The 7,304-nt window shown below is 37.5% G+C and overlaps 1 protein-coding gene across 8 annotated transcripts in view; it reads right to left on the bottom strand.

The window, feature by feature from the left end:
- FAM172A (family with sequence similarity 172 member A) overlaps window positions 1-7,304 on the bottom strand; it is a 379,783-nt gene that overhangs the window by 363,224 nt on the left and 9,255 nt on the right. Inside the window, exon 1 of one of the 8 annotated variants that reach the window (XM_023749968.1) lies at window positions 467-542. The exons of 6 other annotated variants lie outside the window; for them this stretch is intronic. The gene's annotated coding sequence lies outside the window, so the exon portion shown is untranslated. Of the gene's footprint in view, window positions 1-466; window positions 543-7,304 lie in introns of those variants that run through there. One more of the 8 variants, XM_023749981.1, reaches the window with a different exon arrangement.

Genomic DNA, 7,304 nt, shown 5'->3' with positions numbered 1-7,304 from the left:
GCCAAAATAAAGTATAATACCATTTCTATAGTGTTCGAGAGATCAAACTAAACTACAACAATTCATTAGTATCACAATTTAGGTGATGAAATTATAATTAAAATCAAGAGGAAAAAAAAATTTCAGAACAGTGGTTACCTTTGGAAAGGTGGGAAGGCCATGAGATGGGGAGAAACACACAGGTCAATGCAAGTTATTGATAGTGTTTTGAGTCTTGGATGAAGTGGTGAGTTTAGTTGTTTATTATATAACTAGAGGCCCAGTTCATGAAATTCGTGCACAGGTAGAGTCCCTAGAGGCTGCCAGCTGCTGGCCAGGGCCTTCCTTCATTTCGCACTGCCCCCTGCCCTTCTCTGCCATTCATTTCACATTGCCCCCTGCCCTTCTCTGCTGTTCCTACCCCGCCCTTCTCTGCTGCTCCTACCACGCCCTTCTCTGCCGCTCCTACCACGCCCGTCTCCGCTACCTTGGCTCCATTGCTTGGCTTTCTTCTACGGTGTCTTCAGTCTTCGCTCCCAGCCAGTATATCAGTGATGGCGAACTTATGACACACATGTCAGAGGTGACACGCGAACTCATTTTTTTGGTTGATTTTTCTTTGTTAAATGGCATTTAAATATATAAAATAAATATCAAAAATATAAATCTTTGTTTTACTATGGTTGCAAATATCAAAAAACTTCTATATGTGACATGGCACCAGAGTTAAGTTAGGGTTTTTCAAAATGCTGACACGCCGAGCTCAAAAGGTTCGCCATCACTGCAGTATATGCAAATTAGCCACCATCTTTGTTGGCGGTTAATTTGCATATTGCTCTGATTAGCCAATGGTGGGTGTAGCGAAGGTATGGTCAATTTGCATCTTTGTCTATTATTAGATACGATATGGTTTATAACTTGCATAGAATGGTGACTTTTGAACTGGTATATAATGCATATACAATCACACACAGGCTCTGGTTGCATAACATCTTTTTTTTTTATCACAATATGTTCTTAAATAATAAAGAAAACATTAAAAGAAAAAGAATATTATAACAATGTTTAGTATCACTGCTTTTTATAATTTGTTCTTTGGGGCTTTTTTCTCCAAACATAATGTTGAGAATCCAGTTCCAGCTATTTAGTCAGAAATTTTGGGTGCTGATGATAAATAAGCCCTAGTGGAGGAAGAAAGTATAAAGAAAAAAAAAAAAAAGAAGGCCGGGGGTGAGGGGGTAAAAGATCAACCGAAGGACTTGTATGCATGCATATGAGCATAACCAATGGACACAGATGCAGGGGAGAGTAAGTGCTGAGGGTGGGCAGCAGGGAGAGGTCAATGGGGGAAAAAAAGGAGACTTATGTAATACTTTAAACAATAAAGAATTTAAATTTAAAAAAGAAATTAAAGAGGTAAAGTAAATTAATAAAATACATCAGTTTTTATGTGAGCAAAATATTTCTGTAAATTTTTTTTTAAAGAATTAGTGTTGAGTAAATTTCAGAACAATTATATATCAGTAAAATATGGTATTGCTAAAACTCAATTGATTCCTTGCCTGTTTTGAAATGGAACTATTATTTTGAAAAAAAAAAATTATTTCCTCAAAATCTTTTGCACCAGCTATTACAAAAGAAAAACTGTAAATGTTTTTTAAAACTGGTATTAAAAAAAAAAATAATGCGCCCTAACCAGTTTGGCTCAGTGGATAGAGCATCGGCCTGCGACTCAAGGGTCCCAGGTTCGATTCCGGTCAAGGGCATGTACCTTGGTTGCGGGCACATACCCTGTAGAGAGTGTGCAGGAGGCAGCTGATCGATGTTTCTCTCTCATCGATGTTTCTAACTCTCTATCCCTCTCCCGTCCTCTCTGTAAAAAAATCAATAAAATATATTTTAAAAATAATAATAATAATGTAAAAATCCTAAACAAAATACTACCAAATCAAATACTACAGTACATCAGAAAAATAATACATCATGATCAAGTGGGGTTCATTCCAGGGGCACACGGATGGTTCAACATACACAAATTAATCAATGTAATACACCATATTAACAAAAGAAAGGATAAAAATCATATGATCATATCAATAGATGCAGAAAAAGCATCTGATATGATACAACATCCATTTATGATTAAAACACTCAATAAAATAGGAATAGAAAAGTACCTCAACATAATAAAGGCCATACCATCTATATAATAAAAGCATAAGCGACCTTTACAGTGGAACAACCAGAACGACCAGTCATTATGATGCGCACTGATCACCAGGGGGCAGATGCTCAACACAGGGAGCTGCGTTGAGCGTCTGCCCCCTGGTGGTCAGTGCGCTCCTACAGGGGGAGCGCTGCTCAGTCGGAAGCTGAGTTCACGGCTGGCAAGCACAGCGGCAGGAACCTCTCCTGCCTCCGCGACAGCGCTAAGGAGCAGCGAGCCGAGAGGTAAGGAGCCAGCAGGCGGGCGGTAAGGAGCAAAGGGTCCCGGACTGCGAGAGGGCGCAGGCCGGGCTGAAGGACACTGCCCCCCGCCCCGCTCCTGCCCCCGCCCCCTCCTCAAGTGCACCAATTTTGTGCACCGGGCCTCTAGTATATAATAAACCCACAGCCAATATTATACTCAATGGCAAAAAACTGAAAGCTTTTTCTCTAAAATTAGGAACAAGTCAAGGATGCCCACTCTCACCACTCTTACTCAACATAGTGCTGGAAGTCCTAGCCAGAGCATTAAGGCAAGAGAAATAAATAAAACACATTCAAATTGGGTAGGAAGCAGTAAAAGTGTCACTTTTTGTAGATGACATGATTCTGTACATAGAAAACAGAGATTCCACTAAAAAACTATTAGAAACAATAAACAAATACAGCAAAGTTCCAGGATACAAGATCAATGTACATAAATCCACTGCCTTCCTGTGTATACTAACAACAAACCTTCAGAAATAAAAGAAAAAACATTTGTTTTGCAATTGCAACCAAAAGAATAAAATACCTAGAAATAAACTTAACAAGGGAAGACATCAAAGACCTACATACTGAAAACTACAAAGCTGTATTAAAAGAGATTGAAGAAGACACAACAAAGTGAAAAATATCCCATGTTTATGTATTGGAAGAATCAAATAGTTAAAATGGCCATATTACCTAAAGCAATATACAGACTTAATGCAATCCCCATCAAATCCTGTTGGGGAGCACAAGAGACTTGGTTGGAAAGTCTGTAAGGAGGACATTCTGAGAAAAGAGAAGCGTGTGAAAGGCCACCTGCCCTTGTTTATCAGAATTCTGACTTAGGGGAGTGTCGAAGGTGGCGCCCCTAATTATTCCTTGACCTTTCCAAACAAGTCTGTATACGTGCAGATCCCCGGGGTGCTTACTGGAATCCTTATGCTTAATCCCTGGATGCCCTTGCCTAGAGAACAATGTAAACACATGTGTCCCCCAAGACTACTCACCCTACTGCTTGTATCTAAAGATAAAAATTCCAATAAAAGCCTTAATGAGGCAGGCAATCGAGAGTTCCTGGTCACTATCAGCCAGGCCATCCCTCAGCCCTCTCCCCGACAGTGAAACTGTGTCAGGGTAATCTGTTCATCTGTCGTTCAGGGGCTGCTGGTCAGCCCCAGCAAAATCCCAATGTCATTTTTTAAAGAAATAGAACAAAATTATCATGAGATATGTATGGCACCACAAAAGACCCTGAATAGTCAAAGTGATTATGAGAAAAAAAGAACAAAGCCGGAGGCATTACACTACCTGACTTCAAATTATACTACAGAGCTATGATAGTCAAAACAGCATGGTATTGGCAGAAAAACAGACACACAGATCAATGGAACAGAATTGAGTCCATATATAAAGCCACATTTATATGGGCAGATAATTTTCTATGGGACTATATAAAACTCAAAAGCTTTTGCACAGCAAAAGTAACCAACAAACGAATGGGAAATGATATTTGCAAACAATAGCTCCAACAAAGGTTTAATATCCAAAATATATAAAGAACTCATAAAACTCAACACCAAACAAACAACCCAATCAAAAAATGGGTAGAGGACCTAAACAGACACCTCTCCCAAGACATACAAACCACCAACAATATATGAAAAGATGCTCAACTTCACTAGCTATTAGGGAAATGCAAATCAAAACTACAATGAGATACCACCTCACACCTGTTAGAGCAGCTATTATCAACAAGACAAATAATAAGTGTTGGAGAGATTGTGAAGAAAAAAGAACCCTCATTCACTGCTGATGAAAATGTAGATTGGTACAGCCACTATGGAAAACAGTTTGGCAATTCCTCAAAAAATTAAAAATAGAGCTACCATGTGACCCAGCAATCCCTCTCCTGGGTATACACCAGAAAACTTGAAAACATGTATTTGCAAAGACATATGCACCCCTGTGTTCATTTGAGGCAACATGGATGAACCTTGAGAATATCATCCTAAGTGAAATAAGTCAGTCAGAAAAAGCTCAGAACCATATGATTTCACTCATATGTGGGATATAAAACTGAAACTCATGGACTCTTAGCATATTAGGCTTTTTATTATATAGGATATTTTAAAATACAACTACATACTTCTGAAAGTGTCAACTATCATTTATGTTTTTGTTCTTTGCTTCATACACTGCCGTTATTAAATATAACAAGTAAAATCTGCCTTTGAAGATATACAAGCGATTAAAATTTTTAAACGCTGGCATAACGAGCAGTTATAAGCAACTCGAAAATGACAGACAAGACCTTAGAATTCAATTCAGAAAATTCTACCCCCTTGGTTACTAGAGTATGAGCTCATCTAGTCACAAAAGAATATTTCCCACAGAAGATTATCTGCCAGTCTTTCAACATAACACAAAAATGGGGAAAAAAATAACTTTCCTTGTTTTCCCAAAATAAGGTGAAAAAAGAAAATGCTGTAACAGCAGCCACTGGAGGGAGGACTTGTTGTTAGAATGAGAATAAAAAAAAGCATAAAACATTTTATCTGGTGCTTTGTCTGAACATAACATTTTGTTAAACTCATTTCTATTTGTTTAAATGACAAATGCTGAAAATACTGCTTTTTCTGCGTGTGTTAAACTTCCTTTTACTGAAAAACAGATGTTGATTCAACCATCCTTTATTGGTATACAAATTAGCAGTGAGAAAATGATAAAGCTGCCTGGACTAACATAGAATTAGCACCAATGCTTAGTCTAAATGTGTATACTTAAAGGCCTACACTTTATTTTAAATCTGTAGTTTGTTCATGTGAAATATTATCCACAAGTTTTGCCAAAAGACCTCAGGCACTACTTAATCCCTAAGTAACTACCTGAAATCTGACCATACATAAATTGGTGGAGCTTCTATAAACTTGTGGCATTGCTGGTAATGTGTTTGATGGGTTTTATTTAGTTTTTAATGACACTGTACTACAACCTCATGAGAGATCCTAAACCAGAACCACTCAGCTAAGCTGTTCCAAAATTTCTAACCCTAAGCAACTGTGTAAGATAATAAATATCTTTCATTTTAAGCTGCTAAGTTTTGGGGTAATTTGTTACACAGCAATAGACAATATATCTTTAAATCTGCAGTGAACTAGTGAGCATCACTTAAGCTCCCAGATTCATTCATTCTCATCATTATTGAAGTGTTTACTGATTTTCCAATTCAGCAATAATTTACTTTTTATGTGAAGAAGGAGCTTCCTTTGGATTTACCAAAACAGAAATGCTTTCTTTTACTGTCTTTGGATTTAAAAAATAGTAGAAAATTACCTTACATAACTCAATATTTTCAGTATTAAGGGTTGATCTCACTGAAAGACTTTGTTCATTGAGAGAAAAACAGACTGTACTTTTTAATTAGTACAGTCAAAAATACAAACACATGTTTGTTTGGATTAAAATAATTATACATTTTTTATTGAGAAAAATATTCAGAATAAACTAGTTTGAAATGACTTGTTTCAAAATCATAAAACTGAAATGTCTACTTTCTTAAAAGTACTGTAGTATTCCTAATGCATATTCACCATCATAATCACTCACACGTTTTCAAAATAATGGAATATTATCTAAGGGCAACAATGGTTTAATCACAATTACCTGTCAAATACATTAGCAAACTGACATCATATTAGTCACCTGGAAAAATGTAAGAAAAGACCCTAAAAACAGTCACTTTGGATGGTATAGAATCCAAAATTCTTCACTAATTTCTTCTTTCTGACCACTTTCTTCTTCCAAGTTTTTGAACAATCTCAGATTGTTCAAAGTGGGTCTATGGGAAACTAAGTTCAAACTCTAAACATTCCTCTACTAGAGCACAAGCAATCCAATCAATGATGAAGAAAAATAGATCAGCCATTAGTCTGCTCAGGCTGTCGTAACAAGATACCAGAAACTAGAAGGCTTAAACAGAAATTTATTTTCTCAGAGTTCTGGAAGCTGTAAGTCCCAGGGCAAGATCGAGCAGGGCTGGTTCATGGTAAGAACCCTACCTATTCCTGGCTTTAGACAGCCATCTTATTGCTTGCTATGTCCTCAGTGGGTGGAGAAAGCAATCCAGGGAGCTCTCTGGTGTCTCTTCTTATGAGGACACATACTAACAGATCAGGGTTCCACCCTATGACTTCATTTAACCTTACATATTGTCCTTGGGATTTGGGCTTCAACATATACATTTGGATGGCGGTGGGGAGTAAAATTCAGTCCATAGCAATTAGAAAGAAATGAATCAGAGGATTTTATCATGTACAGAGACATCTATGTGATAATATTCTTGATACTTTCCCAAATATCCTCTAACCTTAGAAAATAGGTTACTTCAACATCATCAGCTCATTTGGCTCTGCTTTAAAATTCTAAGGCCATTTTTGTCCCTAATCAGAGAAAGGAAGGAGCAGAGAAAGGAGATGTGGAAGTTCGTGGACAACTACAGAGTTAGAGGGCACAGTCCACACAAGAGACTACCCCCACTTCTAACACCAATTGCAAGTTCAGAGGCTTCCTAAAGTCCCCTAAGGTTCAAGAATTCCCTAGAATTATTATCAGATAATAAACTATTATTACTTTATTATTAAAGACTCAATGAGCTCACTGAAAACTGTTATACTCATGGTTATGGTTTATTACAGGGAAAGGATAAAGATTTACACTGGGGAAGAGAAGCACATAGGACAGAGCTCAGGAGAGCACCAAACATGGAGTTTCTGATGTCCTCTCCCTGTAGACTCACGGACATGCTACTCTGCCCATATCTACCAGTATGTCTGACAATGTACATGGAGTATTATTGCCAACCAGAAAAGCTA

Source organism: Myotis lucifugus, unplaced genomic scaffold (assembly GCF_000147115.1).
Source record: "Myotis lucifugus unplaced genomic scaffold, Myoluc2.0 scaffold_0, whole genome shotgun sequence".
NCBI classification, from domain to species: Eukaryota; Metazoa; Chordata; class Mammalia; order Chiroptera; family Vespertilionidae; genus Myotis; species Myotis lucifugus.
This window is presented reverse-complemented; position numbering and strand designations above follow the sequence as displayed.